Source organism: Protopterus annectens, chromosome 13.part0, assembly GCF_019279795.1.
Source record: "Protopterus annectens isolate FY-2018-M chromosome 13.part0, PAN1.0, whole genome shotgun sequence".
In the NCBI taxonomy this organism is placed as follows: domain Eukaryota; kingdom Metazoa; phylum Chordata; order Ceratodontiformes; family Protopteridae; genus Protopterus; species Protopterus annectens.
Window position 1 is genome coordinate 867905096 of NC_056747.1, and position 18938 is coordinate 867924033.

Consider the following 18938-nt stretch of genomic DNA (forward strand, 5'->3'; position numbering starts at 1 on the left):
AAAACTAAATCAGAAACATGCCTGATTTTCTTTGTATTTTAGGCACCATCCCTCATAAAATCTTGGCCAAAAAAGAAACAGTGGAGATTCTCTGTTTTCCATTGCTTCGCCTGCACTACTCTGACATACTCTGCAAAGCGCGGACACACAAATCCCATATGTATGCGCAGTACATCTGAAAACAACAAAGAAAGTGGAGGAACACTACAGCTCTGTTTTACAAATATATTATTTACGAAAGTTAAGCAATGTCTTTCAAAATACTGTCATTGTTTAATAGTAATAATCCACTCCTGGGTGTAGGTATGTTGGGATTTAACCATGGTTGGCTTTGTTTGATCATTTGGGCTTTGCTCTTATTATCAGTCTAAACCAGCCTGGGGTAAATTGTGATATACCCACATCCAGGAGTGATTTATTGCTTAAACATTTTTGTCTGTCTTAATATTTTTATATTTTGTTAAAAATTTTGACTCCTGCTAGGACTGAAATAGGTCCAATGGGATCAGTGCTCTATACCGATTAACAAATTCAAAATAAAATAAATAGTACTTTTAGGAGTGCCATGCAGCCAGCTGTGTGCTGTATTACTCAAGCCACAGTGCCATCTGCCTATTCCTACGTTTAATTGCTATAAATTATTTTGGGGTATCTAACAGATATGTCTGATGACATTTCCAAATCTTTCCATTTTTGATAGTGGTTTCTTCCTGCTGTCACTGTATCTAACCCTGGTTTCCTTAACGTTGTTTGATTGCTGAAGTGATGCGGTGCATCATACCAGCCATTGTCCCTATTGTCAAGGACATCCTTGGTTATTATGCCCCATAATATTGTGTTCCACATGCAGGTTATGATTTTGTTGTAAATGTATGCAGGCAAAAGTCAGTACGTACTGCTTCCGTTACACTTGGAAGTGCCTTATATTCTGAAAGATCATAATCACATCATTCATCCTGTGTTGTCAGCATTAATACATGACTAGCATTTTAGTTTGCTGTGCTTCTGAGAATATCTTTTCTTTCTTTCTTGATTTGCATTCTGTTCTCAATGGAAAAGTAGAGTGTGGTACAGTCTGTATATGTGGGATCACTTAACCGTTGTAATCGCACTCACAGTGTTGTTGTTGTCTGTTTTGTGTATAGCATTCAGTGCTACTGTAGCGTGATCACCATTGACATACATGTGATTACCCTTCAACTTTAACTGCCTGTAAGTAGGCACTGTACAGTTTAAAAACACAGAGGGAAAACAACAGAACATAAATAATAACCCCCACCAAAAAAAAATAAGATAGTAAATTGAGAAAATATCAGAACAATACTAAAACAGGGGGTGGTAACAATGGTATAGAAATATTCGTGAATACTGAATAGTAATGCTAAGGCATAAGCTATGCAAGGCAAACACTGGGAGTTAACCAGAGGTAGTTCAAATAAGTAGGTCTTACGTTCTGTCTTAAAACCAGCCAAGGATGGAGAATCTTACAGCCAGCCCTGAAATAAATCCACAAGTAATGACTGGTGGCTGAATGTCCAACAACCACATGATTCAGAATTTGGAATGGAACAGATAAAAAGACCCTGTGATGGAATATGCAATGGTCTAATTGGCCTGTACTAGGACAGCAGTTCCTGAAGTTAAGGAGGGTCAGGTCATGTTGGGCTAAATAGATGAGGACAAGGACCTTGTAAATTATCCATAGCTTAATTGGTAGCCAGTGCAGACTCTCCAGTATCAGTGAAATATGATGGAACTAAAACAATAGTCAGTAACTGGGCTGCAGACTGTTGTACTAGTTTTAAGCAGGCAAGCTCAGAGTCTGGGTAAGGCATTGCAGTAATCCAGAAATGAGAAGACAAGTGTATATACTAAAGTAGGAAGGTCATTTGGTGGAATTAAATGCTTCACCAGAGTGATGTTCTGCAGGTGGAAACAAGATACCCTGACAGTGGCTGAAATCTGGTCCTTAAGCATATTAGATGGTCATCAGTAATCACTCCAAGATCACTCAGTTTACACACAAAAGCCAGCTTGTCACCATGTAATAAATGTCTGGGGACAAGATCAGTAATGAATAATGAAGAACCTTGGCCTGAATAGTAGCATGTATGACCATAATAACCAGCTTAGATGTATTGAGCTTCAGCAGATTGCTGACCATCCCACTGTGGGTGAATTTCAAGTCGTGAGCCAGACGATTAAGTGCAGACACTTACTCCTGAGGAAATGAGAGGTAGAGTTGCATGTTCTCAACACAGTGATGACACTGCAGACCTCTTAAAATGAATAAAAGTTACTAACAGTAGCTGATAAATGGTGAAAAAATTGTGAGGTTGGGGGGAGGTGAATGAACAAGCTGATACCATCCTCTGGAATATCTGGAAAGATTGGAGACATACTAGTCAAGAACAATGCCACCGTAGTTTTCTGTGCATTCTGGTGGGGTGCAGTGATCACCAAGTCAAAGGCTGATAATAGATCAGGAAGGATCAGAACAGATTGACACTGATCTCTTCCTACTAGGAGGTCATTAAGGACTCTAGTTAATAACTAGAGCTTTGTCAGAATTGTGCCTAGCCTGAAATCTTACTGCAGTGGATCACTCCTTTGACTCATTTAGCAGACTAGTAGAAAACAGGCTATCCCATCCTTAGGCCACATTTAAGTGATATCTGGAAAACAGTTGCACTGTTTACCCTGCATAAGGTAGGTAGGTAGGGTCCATGTGTTGTGAAACTGTATGGAATACAGTAGATTTGGGAATTATATATAGAGATCTCTTTGCTACAACTAAATGAAGAATGAAAGGAGATAGTTAATGCAAGGGATCCAGTAGTGTATTTTGTGCATAAACCTGTAATAATCTGCAAAGTTCATCTGTGCAGAAATTATGGATTCTAACAATGGTTCTGTCTACAGTCTGCTGTCTTAACATTAAGGCAAGGTATCTTTGATTTGTAAGAGTCAAAGTAATCAATTTCACTGTAAGTAACCTCTTGGCAAAACCAACTTTGTATTGGAAATGTCTTTCTAAGGTCACCTTCACTTCTTGTAGCCTTGTCAGTGAACCTTGTGGACCCTGAGCTGACCAAATGTTAGCATGCAAATGGGCTACTTCCTGATATGATGTTCTTCGTCTTCCATTGCTGCAGTCCTGACTATTGGGTATAGTCATATCCTCAGTCTTTTATGCAGAAGCAGTTTCGAAGTGCAGGTTGGCGTTCTGAGATCTTGCCTCAGTATTTAACCGGATGTCAGAAAAGTGAATAACTGTATTTCTTGTGGGAAGCAGATATTATCATACATTGTGTATACCTTGTTTAGTGTGCTATTAAGAGCTAGATTGTGTTATAATATGCCGCCGGATGCTCGACAAAACAGTGAAGCCTAGGGTTGATGAACCGGACGTCGGTTCTTTAGAAGGCTCAGTGGAGCCAGAGGTTTTGCCAGGGTTTCCATGGAGTCTCAGGCAGAAACTTTACTGTTACAGGATGTGCCTCCAGACTGAGGAGGTAACTGTTCTTCCCTCTCTTCCCAAGGTAGTTAGGGCCTCGGCTCTGTACCTAAGAAACATATGCTTAAAATGGCAGAAGATTTGATTACTATGATTAGAGGTTCTATGCCCCAGGAGTTTGATAGTTTTGAACAGTGAGTCTTCTGCAGAAGACTTACAGGAGTATCCTACTTATTCTGATTCTGATGTGGATTTTCTCATTTTCAGAGACTCTGCACCCATGAGGGAGCACTTTAAATGGGAAGGCCAGGATTACTCAATTCTTGTTTTACCCCAGCAGAATGTGGTGGAGGATGTTTTTGAACCCTGACTCCTTGCCTCCTGCTCCTGTTAAGCCTGATAGGTATTATAGGCTCATAAGTATTTGTTTAAGAGTCCACCCAGAAATTGTTTCTCAGGGGCCTAAAGGTGTTAAAGCTTCTGTGGTTAAAAATCTCTACCCCACTGGATAAAGAGGCAGGGGGCTTTGGATGGGGGGGAAAAAAAGGTGTATACTTCTTCTTGAATTGTCAGTTTCACATGCTAAAATATCAAAATTATCTCCTTTCACAATTGAAATCTAAGTGGATGCTTTGGCGGAAGGTATTGAGTGTAAAGAGTTGCTGGATTTGGTTCATGTGTCTGAACAAGTGGGTAAGCATTCTTTGCAGTGTGGTTTTGATGCTGTACAGGCCTCCTCGAGGGTGGCTGCTACTAGTTCTGTTCTTCGCAGGCATGCCTGGTTGAAGGATCAGAATTTGGCTGAGCATGTTAAGACAAAGTTTTGGGATGCTCCTTACAGTCTGATGTGTGTTGTGGGATCGCCTGTGGAAGCAGTTTAAAAGAAAATGGAGGACAAAGCTAAGTCTATGCAAACTGTTAAAGATTTTAGTTTAGTAGAAATTGGCTGGACATATCCTGCTTATGATTCCCAGTCTAGGGGTAGGTCTAGGCGGGGGGGGCCTGTCTTTTAGGCCTAGATCAGGGGTTCACCTGCTTCAGACTTCTGGTGAGGAGGAAGACTGTCCCTTTCAAAGAAAATTGGGATTTAATTACTCAAGACAGATGGGTGTTGGATATCATTCATCACGGTTACAGATTTTATTTCCACACAATGCCCCTTTCAAAGGCATGCCAGATGTTCCTCCTCCACAAAGAAAAGAGGCTCACAAGCAAGTTTCTCAGTTACTCCAGATGGGGACCATTCAGCCAGTCCCTGTATTAGATTCTTCCTAGTACCAAAAAGGGGAACACGTGGAGACCAATTTTGGTTATCCCTCCTCAACACTTATCTGGACATTCCCAAGTTCAAGATGTTAACTTTTACCTCTGCTGCAAAGATTACTGATTGGATAACTGAATCTCTCTCAAAGCTTACCTTCATGTGCCTATAAGGCTAAGTTGCAGGAAGTATAACTGGAAATTCTCATTATCAGTTCTCTGCATTGCCCTTTGAGAGTATTCACAAAGGTTCTGGCTCCAGTGATAGCTTACTTCAGGCTTCAAGGAATTCAAATCTATCCTTACTTGGACTGCCTGATTCTGGCTCAAGAAAAGGAAGACCTTCTACAGCATCTGGAATATGTTATAGCAGTGCTAAGATGCCTAGGGTATTCTGTGTCTAGTACCAGCTCAAAGACATGTGCTTTCTGGGTGTGAGACTGAATACAGCAGCCCTGATGGCCTTTTAACCCCGGACAAACAAACTTCCAGAGTCTGTCCTTTACTTCCATCAACTATCTCATCAGTCCTGACTGCAAGGACAGTCCTTCAAGCATTAGGGTTTGCTTCCCAATGCCAAACTGCATAGGAAGCTGGCTGCAATGGTCAAAAAAATGTATGGGACACAGCTGCCCAGGATTTGACACTGTCATTCAAAAAATATACCTTGCCAAAAAGAATTCTTGTGGTGGGCTCAGGAAAGCTCATCTAAATGGAAAGTGGATACAAGACAAGCCTGCCAGACTACAGCAGCATCTACATATCAACATGAAGGAGATGTTACAGTCCAGTTTGCATTAATGGCTTCAGGTGTTGATTCTAACAGACAACACAACTGTCATGTGTACATCAACAAAGCAGGGGGACACATTCTTATCCTCTATGCAGGCAAGCAATGATTTTAGCACAGAACTCCTTAGCAGATGTACTAAACCACCAGCTGCCAAAGTATTGCAAGATTCATGCTGCAGCAATTTCAGCTCACTATGATTGTCCTGCTTGGGATCTGGTTTCTGTGTGGGCTTTAAAACAACTATATCATTTGCCTACTTTTTAGAGGCAGTCTCAGCAGTTGTTTGTTCTTTTGCTTTGAGTTCACAGGCAAACCTGTGTCAAAACAAACTATTCTCTAGTGGGATGGCTTTTGCATTGCATTTTTGTTATTCCCATCATGGCAAGGAGATTCCAGCTGGGATTAGGCCTCATTCCACTAGGGCTACTGCCACTTCAACAGCATTACTTGGAGTTCAGTGCATACTTTCTCTAAGCATTATCACCTTCCTATCTACTCTAAGTCTAGGGCTGGTTTTGCCACAGCTGTTTCATAGTACAGTTTTCTTTTAGGGTCTTCTGACATCTGGGGCAAGAAAAGACTGAGGCGGACTATACCCAATAGTCAGGACTGCAGCAATGGAATCCTCGAACATCTACATTTATGGTAGGTACAAAACTGTACTTTTTCCCTTTGATTGCTTTCTGTTTTACTTGTATTTAGGTAGAGAATTTAGATTTAATAAAACCCCATGAGGTGAAATCCTTTGTCTTGCATTGAAGGTGAGATATTAAATATTCCCAGGATGGCACTAATATGTTCAGCCATGTCTTGGAAACAGTTGGCTGCTCTTTACCTGCCATCATTTCCCATGAGATTCTGTAGTAAAACTTGGCAGTCCAGTGGGTAATTACAGAAGCTTGATAGCTTTTAATGTGTGGGATATCCTATATCCTGCAAGAAGAAAATAAACTGAAAGAGCTCTGAACTTCCCAGTCAAGAAGTGGGAACCAGCATCTAGTTTGACTTCACACTGTATTTCACAATTGTCAAAGTCTGGGAACTCGGAATCAGCAATGACAGCATCTAATACAGTTAACAGAGATGGCAAATTTGAAAAGATTATAACTGAACTACAGTCTCAGTTTTCTTGTTAGCGTGAAAGTGGTGACACTTCTGGTTTCTGGTTGCTCCTCCCACCTTAAACTTTGTAATTTATGTTAGGCTTTTTAGTGCCAGTGGCTGAACAGGTAGCACACACCTGTGTAGAGTAGCAGAGGACTGTGGGTTCTTTTGTATTGTGTTCCTATCGCAGATGTATTAACTTTTCCATTATTGGCACTGCGGTGCAGTATAAGTGGGAGTGCTGCAACTCTGGTTGTGCAGTCCGTTGGATGAGATGTTAAATAAGTTTAAATCATTTTTGCAGATTTTCACTTCTACGTTAAACCCACCTGGATTAGCAGTGTGCACCTTACCCTGTGTTTTCTACCTATTTTATGCTTCACTATTTTCTTTTATCTCTTTCTTCACCCCACCCCCCCACCGTTTCTGTCTCTCCAGACCTTTCTCACATTCTGCACTGCTGTGTTTGTGCTGCTGTTTCTAAACTATTTGCAGAGAGCTGTCTGGACAGGGTTTTGTGTGTGTGTGTGTGTGTGTGTGTGTGTGTGTGTGTGTGTGTGTGTGTGTGTGTGTGTGTGTGTGTGTGTGTGTGTGTGTGTGTGTGTGCGTGTGTGTGCGTGTGTGTGTGTGTGCGTGCGTGTGTGTGTGTGCGTGTGTGTGCGTGTGTGTGTGTGTGTGTGTGTGTGTGTGTGTGTGTGTGTGTGTGTGCGTGCGTGCGTGCGTGTGTGTGTGTGTGTGTGTGTGTGTGTGTTCACTGGACGCCTCGTTCTTTTCCCTTCTCCTGACTGTAATTTTACTAAATGGTTTAATTATTCCCTTGCCCTTCTATTTTCTCTGTTTTGCAGGGGAGGGGGGTTCTTATGACTCTGAAATAACTGCATACCCATCTTGGCCCTCGTAGGTGAATACTAAGTGAAAGACCCAGGGGATCTTTTTATGCCTAACCATGTATCCCAAATATATCTGACAAGTTTTGATACCCTAAGGTATATGTAGGCTTGGGCATGGCTGGTCAAGCATTTATAGGCTGCTTCTATCTACTAGAGACATAGTTGCTGAACCATGCATACATTTCGGATGCCCCATCCATTAGTTTAAGTTATGCTTGAATTGGGTTGGGAAAGAACTCTGCTTCTTATGGATGGGAAGCCTGTTCCTGATAAGGGGTAGTCTCGACACATACCTGTCTCTTCAGTATGTACTATTTATATTGCAGATGAGGTTTAAGTCCCTAGATCAGGTATTTCTAACATTTATTTTGCCGATGTACAGCAGGTTGATGAGAGCGGGATCAAGGAATGCTTTCTAGGCCAGGAATAGATTGTCTCTCAGCAGTCTATCGGAGACCAAGTACAGGGATAGGACTTTGAGTCTGTCCATGTAGGACATTTTTACTGTATTCTTTTTGTATTGAACCTCTGTGGACACTCCAGTTGCTTAGAGCTGATCTGGTACATACTGAAAAGGGAGTTATACTCAGTGATTGGGCTGATGAGGGCTGATTTTAGTGGAACAATGGCATCCTTAGCCCTAGATGCTGTACCCTTGCATATAAGATGCAAACATTGAATGATTTTCTAACTTCCTTAGGCACATGATGGTCAAAGGTCAGGTTACTCTTTACATACATTCCCAAATCCTTGACCGCTGTGTCTGCTTTAGGGATGTCTTATCAGTGTGGCAGTTTCCAGGGTTAGCCATCTGTCCAAAGACTACTATTATGCATTTCTTGGCAATGACTTTTAGACCATGAGTCTGGCATCAGTAATTAATCTGTATTAGGCCATTGTGTCTTTGGGGGGATTCTGTGACAGCATTTAGTTTGCAGTCATCTGTGAACTTGATCAGCCAGAGGCCCTTGATGTTGGCCTTGACATCAGAGAAGTAGATGCCAAAAAAGAGTGGCCTCAACACGAAGTCTTAAGGACTGACCTAGTTGATTGGCTTCTTTGTGGAGGTAGACATCCCCTATTCTGACTTCTTTGATCCTATCTGTGAGCCATCTGGCTATCCTTTTCTGCACTGCTGTAGAACAGGATTCCCATGTATGTGGAACAAAACTCATGATTAACCATATTCAAACATAACTTGGATCAATGGATGTTTGGTGACATTGGGGTTAATACCTAATTTCATGAATTTGTCTACAATGCCAGAATTTGGGTATTTTTTTGAATGCTATGGCCAGGTCAAGGTAGGCAGCGTGCACCATTTTGCCCTTGTCCATTGCTTTGTTGACCTTCTTGAAGAAGTCCACCAGGTTGAGTAGGCATGGCCTGCCCTTGACATAATCAAACTGGGTTGGATCCAGTGTCATTTCCTATGTCATTTTTTTACCATTTCCATGATAATTCTTTCCATGGCTTTACAAATGAGACTAGTCAGACTTATGGGTCTGTTAGTTACCCGAGTCCATAGATGGCCACCCTTGTGCAGAGGGATGACAGTTGCAGTTCTCCATTTGCCTGACATGAAGCCTTTCTGGAGACTGTGGTCAACTAGTGATTCTATTAGTCATGACAGGTCTTATCTGTGAGCCAGCTCTTTTATGCTATTGAGGCATCCTGGGATATTATAAGTGCCAACTGATCCTGTATTCTTGGTCTTGGAGACTGCATTGAGGACCTGTTCCCCAGTGATAGCCTTGTCATTACTTATGAAACTATGAACAATTGGCCCAAGAGTTATTTTAATTTTCACTCCCAATACATTCTGGCATGGGTTGACAACTCCCACACCCCTATTACAAGTGTGTGTGTGTGTGTGTGTGTATGTGTATATATATATATATATATATATATATATATGAGATAGTTCTATGTCATTTGATTTAATGCTTATATGACATATTCACAAATGGTCGAACACAATTGACTAATCACAATTGATAGAACTGTACGAGTCTTTATACAGTATGTGATGGTATTATTTCTAATCATAGGAGTTATTAGGGAACTCGGTCTAGAAGAGTATGTGTGGCTTGTCAGTGGCAACTGTCATGCCATACCCCTAGATTTGTAGATTCTCATGTTTGTGTGCCAGCACTAATTCATTATTTGTTTTTTTTTTTCTTTTCTCAATGTGTGTGTGTGTGTGTGTGTGTGTGTGTGTGTGTGTGTGTGTGTGTGTGTGTGTGTGTGTGTGACCATGGAGTTAGCATATATAAGTAAAGGAGGCGTAGGGAGTGCAGGGGAGGCTTTTTTACAATATATTGTGTGGAATGTTTTCTGTCAGTTGCAATTCAGTCAAATGAGTTTTTAGTCACTTGTGTCCAGTGATTTTTGATTCAGTCAGATGGGCAGATCAATCAAGTAGCTCTTTGTTAAGGTGTTTACCTTAGAGGTACATTTTTAAATGTAAGCAGAATGCATACATTTAATTTATTTTATATAATTTTTCAAATATTCATAGGTATTGTAAGGCCACTGTTGCAACGTGAGTTAGCATAGACTGACATCGACCTGACTCCCAGAGAGGTCTGCCTATATCATAGTGTAGGTTGACGTCCTCCATATCCAGAGGTAAACTTCTGCATCCTGGATAAAAGGGGTTTCAGCCCATCCCATCTACTTATTTTTGTTGTCAGAAGCAGGTATATGTCTTAAAGTGTAAGTCCATAATCACAATGCAACTGTTAAGGTTTTTCAAAAGGTAAATACCCCACTGGGGAAAAATTCTCTGTGTCGTTGTTGTTTACTGTTTATTTATTTACTTAGTTACTGTTTGGTAATCAGGTAGGTGGACTAGTCCAGAGTCCTTTTCAGCCTTGCCCTGGGCTCAGAAACAATAAATAGTTGCTGTTATAGAGCCAGGTGTCATTTTGCCAGAACAGGTTGCTGGAAAACTGTTGCAGTTTCTTGGTAAGCCTCATGTAAAGGTAAGATGGGCATCAGATGCCATGTAAAGACTGAAATTACAAGTGTGTTTTTTGTTTAAGAGATAGGTTGGCATAATGGTTAAGCTGTTTACCTCTCAAACACAAGATGCAGGATTTGATTCTCACATGGGGTAATTGGCTAGGCTTAAATGGTCCAAAAAGGCAGTTAGCCTAGTACTAATCTATGAACCTAAGATGCACAGATAAAATAGGTAGCCATACAGGTGGGTAAGTAGACTTCATTTGCAAGTTATAGGTCCCCCTGTATGACCCAGGAAACCCATACCATGTATTTAAACTTATTGGAAACACTAACCAAACAACTGAATACCATATTCATGGGTGACTTTAAGTACCCCACTATTAACTGGGAATCCTATATGACAGCAAAAGTACAGGCACAGAGGTTCGTGGATTTTATAAGCACAAACTCCCTGGCCTAGATACACTAACCAGGGGTGCAACCATACTGGATCTGGTCCTCACTAATATGAGAGAGTGCTGCACATCCCCTACTGTAATGTCAGACCACAAAATGGTCTCCTTTGAAGTAAAAAAAACGGGACCCCCAGCTAAACCTGGAATATTCAGGAACTACTCTAAGGATAACCCCCTGCTGCTAAGTCATAACCTGGCAAAATTTCAAGCCCCCCATAAACCTTGAGAATACTGTTGCCTATGCAGAACTGTTTACAGAAGCCCTGTACAAGTGGGTCTATATTAAGTAAGCGAACTCTTAAAAACGAACGCTTATTCATCGACCCTAGTTCAGCGAAAGCTGAAAATGCCGAACACTTGGAATAGCGATTTTTTTCCCAGGGAAAAAAATCGCTGTTCCACAAAAAAAATACAAAAAAACCCCAAACTTAAAACAGTATTTAATGTGGGGGGCTGTGCCCCCCCCCCCATTTCAATTTACCAACTCCGAGATCACACCACAGTGGAGGAAACGGCAAACTCCCAAAACCGGCCCAACAATTTTTTTTCCCTGAGAAAAAATTCACTGTTCCGGGTGTTCGGGATTTTCAGCGTTCGCAGAAATAGGGTTGATGAATCAGCGTTCGCTTTTTTAAGCGTTCGCTGATTCAATATAGACCCGTACAAGCATGTTAATAGCTGCATAGAGGCAGCTTTACCCACCAGAAAGAAGTACAGAACTAACTCAAAAAACAAGCCACCCTGGTGGAATCACAAAATCAGTAGGCTGTATAACAGAAGGGAGGCAATCATGGCAAAAATTGGGAGATGCAGCACCCAGCACGATAAAAGCACTCTCATCAAATTAAACAACTCAGAGGACAAATAGTCTACCAAATTCAAATATGAGGTACATTTGGCCACCCAGGCCAAGAACAACCACAAGGCATTGTTTAACTATGTCCACAACCTCAAAAGCAATACACAGTTGTGTGCAGAGCTCATTGTAAATGGAGCCACCTATACTGAGCCCGAAGATATAGCAAACCTAGTGGCCGATAAATTCAGATCCAACTTTACCCCTCTCTCCCCCTCAGCCTTCCATCAGGAAATACCATCAAATATAACTCCCATTGCTATCACTAGAGAACAGGTCGTTAATGCTCTCTCTAAGGCCAAGAACACTGTATCAGTATCCCCAGACAATATCACAGGATACACTCTAAATAGCATGAAACATGACCTATCAGGGCCTTTGGAATTACTGTTTAACTGTAGCCTCAAAACAGGCTTCATGCCTCATGAATGGAGAAATGCAGCAGTCATCCCTCTACACAGAGGTGGACCATCTACAGACCCTGGAAACTACAGACCCATAAGTCTCACTAGTCTTACATGTAAAGCCATGGAAAGAATTATCATGGAATTTATCAATAGTGATAAAGTAAGCCTTCAGACATTGGACCCAACCCAAAATCACAACAGGATACCAAATGTTCTTATTACTTAAAAGTAAAAAGGAGGAACCACATACTATAAAACAAGAATAATTTATTCCTCATTATTGGACCCAGCCCAGTTTGGTTTCGTCAAGGGCAGATCATACCTACTCAAGTTGGTGAAGTTCTTTGAGAAGATTACCAAAGCAATGGATGAAGGCAAGATGGTTCACACTGCCTACCTTGACCTGGCCAAGGCATCTGACACAATACCCCACCTGGGCATTGTTGATAAACTCAAGAGGTTAGGTATAAATTCGTATGCCACCCAGTGGATAGCCAAATGGCTCACAAACAGGACCCAGGAAGTTAGAACTGGGGAGTCCACCACTACAAAGAGGCCAGTCACAAATGGAGTGCCTCAGGGATCAGCACTTGGACTCATTTACTTCTCTGAAATCAGGCAAGTATCAATGGTGTCTGGCTAAATTTGCAGATGATTGCAAATTAGGAGCTGTCATTGAATCTCACACTGACACAAGTTTTCTCCAGGAGGGGCTGACACAGACAAACAACTGATGTCAGAGATGTGGACTAAAACTAATGCCATGAAATGCATAATAGTATCCTTTGGAAAGTCATCCACCCCTGGTAACTATCATATACTAATAATGCAGAAACCACCGCACGGCACAATCCACCTTCAATGTAGTAGCGTTGTGTAGACCAAAAACACTCCTTGGATATAAAAACAGTATGAATTTATTGAAACAAGCAAAACGACTAAAGCTGCCAGCAACCTGGCTTCTTCAGAGTCGTTTGTTACATCCTTAATCACAAATATATATCCTACACAAACTAATTTCATTGGTCAAAAACTCATTACTACTGAATAATTAAAAACCTTACTAATACTTCATTATTTACAATACAACTACATTATTTACAATAAATTCACTTTTTATAAATACATTCTTTCTCATTTCAAAATGTTTATCTAATAAATGGGCAGCTTAGAATGCCTTAGAATGGCAGCTAAGGCTGGATGCTTGTAGACCACCTGGCCTAAATGACTTTATTTCCCTTAAACCTCTGTTAAAACTTAGGTCCCAGCAGATTTGAAGGTTGAAACGCATTTCATAAAATTCAGTTTGTTAACCACAGTTAGTTATGTTATTATTAGATAGATTTTTTAACAACAATTTTTGCATTTTTAATATTGTTCTGTATTAGATATTTAGTAATACAGCTGCATTGCTATTTATTAGATAAACATTTTGAAATGAGAAAGAATGTATTTATAAAAAGTGAATTTATTGTAAATAATGAAGTATTAGTAAGGTTTTTAATTATTCAGTAGTAATGAGTTTTTGACCAATGAAATTAGTTTGTGTAGGATATATATGTGTGATTAAGGATGTAACAAACGACTCTGAAGAAGCCAGGTTGCTGGCGAAAGCGCTTAGTCGTTTTGCTTGTTTCAATAAATTCATACTGTTTTTATATCCAAGGAGTGTTTTTGGTCTACACAACGCTACTACATTGAAGGTGGATTGTGCCGTGCGGTGGTTTCTGCATTATTGGTATCTGCCCTTGTGGGTGTTTTTCTACCTTCAACTATCATATACTCCTTAGAGTTGAACCAGTAGTCAGTGACTTAGGAACACCCATAGATAGTAATCTAGCCTTTGACCATCATGTGTCTGCAGTAGTGAGGAATTAATTCTGTGTTGCACAACTTGCAAACAAAGGTATAGCATCAAGTCCAAGGAAGTCATTGTTCCACTGTATTCATCATTCATCAGACCTGTCATTGACTGCAGTGCCTCCTTTGGCATGTACCTAACCAGGCATATCCAACAATTGGAACAGCCAATCTTTTGGCCTTCTTATGACGTCATCAGCACAGTACTCTAGAAACACTGTCTCTTTAAACCCAGCTGATGTCCATAATCAGTAATGTGTCTGCAAAGTATCTCAACTAACAACTAAATCAAAAAGTGAAAAGGTTGCACAGCCAAACCATGTAAAAAAACTACAAGAAAAACCTAGCCAAGCTAGAGTTTTACTGGGTGATACCTTAAACTTCCTGTAATAGAGGCCCATGGGATATATGCAAATGCCCCCATAAGGGTCGAGGTGATAAGGCCAAAACATGCATGTCCACATCTAGTGGCGTTTGGCTTTGTTGGCCTGAATCTGCCATAAAGACTTAAAAAAGAAAATGCAAAATGTCATGGGCATTCAGAAGCCATATAGCTGAAACACTTGATGTCCTTAAGGGACCATTTGCATATATCCCATAGGCCTCTACTTCAGGAGACAACTCTGGCTTGTCTAGGTTTTTCTTGTATTTTTTAAAGAAAGGGAGATGGGGAAAACTTTGGCTTACAGATGATGTTGAAAGTCGTCCAGCATGTATATTGATGGCCAACAAATTTACTTCGGCAAAGGCATGATTTAATTTGTAAATGAATGTGAGCACCAACGTCACCAAGGAGGCAGATTATGCCTTTCCCCTGTGCATGCAGCTCCTACTGCAGTTAATTGGCTAAGTGTGTCAGTTTTGTGCTAAGATAGTGAACTGTGTTTACCCAGAAGGAAAGACTGCTTGAATGGGTGTCAGTGGTATCTGTGCTCCAGGATTTACCATGCGCTAAGATAAATCTGTGTATGCCAGAGAGGAAAGATTTCTTTTGTTTTATTTGCATGATTGAAAGCTTGAAATAGAGCAATGTATTAACAGAAAAGTACTGAAATATCCCTAGAAATTTTTAAACTGCATTTGGATATGTAAATGGAATGACCATATGCTAACGTTGCATTAGAATGGGTAGTACAATGCAATGGGGGTGGAGGAGCAAACCTTCCACATATGCATTGTTGAATTGGCTTTAACTGTCTGCTAGCTTAATATATTTTGAAGAAATGTGGTTGCAAACTAAGGAGTTTGCTGTGTTTGAAATACAAGGTAGTGCAAAGAGGGTGATATAGGTTCATAGGTTCATAGGTTCATACTAGGCTATCTGCCCAAGGGCATTTATAAGCCTAGCCCATAGTTATGTGGCTTTCGCCACCCCTTTAGTTTGAATAAAAACTATGCCTATCATTTTTCTGTGCCTCTGTCAAGCAGTGACACTGAAGTAATCCCTGGGGTATATCTGCGATCTCCCATCCATTGGTCAAGATTCCTCTTGAACAAGGCCAGCGAGGTGCTCTGCCTCACATGTACCGGGATTTTGTTCCACAGCATAGGGAGTCTCTGGGTGATGAATCTGTCCCTCCAGCACGTTCTATTTATAACCGTCAAGGTTTAAGTCTCCGCCTTGTGGTTCTGAGGGATCTAGATTTTTGAGGTGAAGCATATTCATCAAATCTGGGTTTGACATGGCCTTATATATGTCAGGCACAGGTCACCTCTGAGCAAGCGGTATGAGACTGAATAAAGCTGGAGTTCTTCAGTCGGGCAGCATAAGACATATTTTTGAGACCCTTTATCCTTTTGGTGAGGAACTTTGGGGCTTCGCTGCATCAGGTGTTTTTCACCTTCAACTATCATATACTCCTTAGAGTTGAACCAGTAGTCAGTGACTTAGGAACACCCATAGATAGTAATCTAGCCTTTGACCATCATGTGTCTGCAGTAGTGAGGAATTCATTCTGTGTTGCACAACTTGCAAACAAAGGTGTAGCATCAAGTCCAAGGAAGTCATTGTTCCACTGTATTCATCATTCATCAGACCTGTCATTGACTGCAGTGCCTCCTTTGGCATGTACCTAACCAGGCATATCCAACAATTGGAACAGCCAATCTTTTGGCCTTCTTATGACGTCATCAGCACAGTACTCTAGAAACACTGTCTCTTTAAACCCAGCTGATGTCCATAATCAGTAATGTGTCTGCAAAGTATCTCAACTAACAACTAAATCAAAAGTAGAAAAGGTTGCACAGCCAAACCATGTAAAAACTACAAGAAAACCTAGCCAAGCTAGAGTTTTACTGGGTGATACCTTAAACTTCCTGTAATAGAGGCCCATGGATATATGCAAATGCCCCCATAAGGGACGTGAGGTGATAAGGCCAAAACATGCATGTCCACATCTAGTGGCGTTTGGCTTTGTTGGCCTGAATCTGCCATAAAGACTTAAAAAAGAAAATGCAAAATGTCATGGGCATTCAGAAGCCATATAGCTGAAACACTTGATGTCCTTAAGGGACCATTTGCATATATCCCATAGGCCTCTACTTCAGGAGACAACTCTGGCTTGTCTAGGTTTTTCTTGTATTTTTTAAAGAAAGGGAGATGGGGAAAACTTTGGCTTACAGATGATGTTGAAAGTCGTCCAGCATGTATATTGATGGCCAACAAATTTACTTCGGCAAAGGCATGATTTAATTTGTAAATGAATGTGAGCACCAACGTCACCAAGGAGGCAGATTATGCCTTTCCCCTGTGCATGCAGCTCCTACTGCAGTTAATTGGCTAAGTGTGTCAGTTTTGTGCTAAGATAGTGAACTGTGTTTACAGAAGGAAAGACTGCTTGAATGGGTGTCAGTGGTATCTGTGCTCCAGGATTCCCATGCGCTTAAGATAAATCTGTGTATGCCAGAGAGGAAAGATTTCTTTTGTTTTATTTGCATGATTGAAAGCTTGAAATAGAGCAATGTATTAACAGAAAAGTACTGAAATATCCCTAGAAATTTTTAAACTGCATTTGGATATGTAAATGGAATGACCATATGCTAACGTTGCATTAGAATGGGTAGTACAATGCAATGGGGGTGGAGGAGCAAACCTTCCACATATGCATTGTTGAATTGGCTTTAACTGTCTGCTAGCTTAATATATTTTGAAGAAATGTGGTTGCAAACTAAGGAGTTTGCTTTGTTTGAAATACAAGGTAGTGCAAAGAGGGTGATATGAAACTAATGTCAGGTTACTTACTAAAAGTGTGCATGGTAAGCATATTATGCTGCTGAAAAAAATGCATTGTGAAAATGTTCTTGCAATAAGAAGTATATGTTCAAGAAATTGATTAAGCTAAATATATATAAAACCTTACAAGGAATCTGCTTAAAAAAGTGAAGAAATAATTAATGTACATGTGTTGAAAAAAGAATCTTCTTGTAGCCCAAAATCTGCCATTTATACAAACAGAAAGTAATCTGAATTGAAAACTACAGCAGTAAAAAAAAAAGTAATGAACTTAGTGTATACTACTGTTAATGAACTATGACCAATACATTTGGCTATTTTGTTTGTGGGTTTGCTGTAGTTGCAAATTATCTGCTATTCTTTATGCAGTATGATGCTTAAAAGGAAACAACATGTAAATTAAAATGTATGGTAGAGGTGTTTGTGCTGAAACTGTACAAGTACTGCTTTTAACTAAACATTGTTGTTGCTGCTGTGTAAAAGAAGGCTGTACCTGGAACAAAAGAAAGTACCGATAAACTGTGAGACAGAGTTGTGAACTAAAAGTCTGTACATTTTTACTGCTAATGAAGTCAAAACTGAAAGAAATTACAAGGTCTTTGCACAAAATCCGACAAGACAAGAACTGAAGCAAACTGAAGTGCTCTTCCAAGTAATTAATCTTATGCTTGTATAAACTAATAGTTAAAAGGACACAAAATCTCATACTGAAACCTAGTAAACTTTCTGAGTTAAAATACACTGCTCGCTCTATCAAGATGAAAAAGAAAAGACAACATAACTCAGTTAATAATTCTTACATTATAGGAAGGAGTGCATTAGCTTCACAGACAACATTAAGCTGCAGTGGGGTGGAGGGACAACTGCTGTTGAAACAGAGCAGTGTTCAAGCCACAGTTATGTTACTGGGTTCTGTGTAAGCTTCAGCTGGGAAAGCTGATGTAAGTGTAGCTGAAGTACAGAATAAAAGCAGGCAGGGTGTTGATAACCATCAATGTACATCTGAAAGAGCTATTAGTATACATAAAAGTGATGCTGAGTGTCAAAACGCATTGCATACTGATGATGAAAAGTGAGGGAGTGGGATCACTAAGCCGTGTATGATGAAAAAGGTTGTGTTCTAACATACTAGGTGGTAGAACCCATTTGGCAACCACTAGAAACATTGTTGTACATCAAACTCAAATTAATAAACTGAGTAGTGTGGCTGAAAGTCTAAAAGCTATTGAAAGACTTCTGTGTAACTTGGAAGCAGAACAGATGGGCATGCGTCTTGATTTTGAGAAAGAAAAGTCGGTTTGAAAATTTTGGCTGTTGAGCACTTGTCAGTCTGAAAACTGCATGGCTGTCGAGTGGTTACAAAAAAGATAAGAATAAAATATAGCAGGAATTACAAGCCGAGTTACTAAAAAACTAAAAAAAGGGCATTATGTATGAATTTTTAGGTAATGTTGTTGGTATGGCAATTTTCGAATAGTGAAACTTTTGAAACAATATTTGATTTGGTGCCTAGTTTTGTAGAGAGGCTTGATTCTGTGATAATGGATTAAGTAGGGTTTCAAAGAATCTTGGCTTCTTTGTGGGAGTTGATCTCAGATATGCAGAAAGTTACAAAAAACATTTGAAATAATTGTTCACTGTGAGTAGTGTTGCC

At 40.2% G+C, this 18938-nt stretch overlaps 1 protein-coding gene across 3 annotated transcripts in view; it reads left to right on the forward strand.

Annotated features, from left to right (window-relative positions):
• CUEDC1 (CUE domain containing 1) overlaps positions 1 to 18938 on the forward strand; it is a 1479154-nt gene that overhangs the window by 899558 nt on the left and 560658 nt on the right. The window lies entirely within an intron of this gene.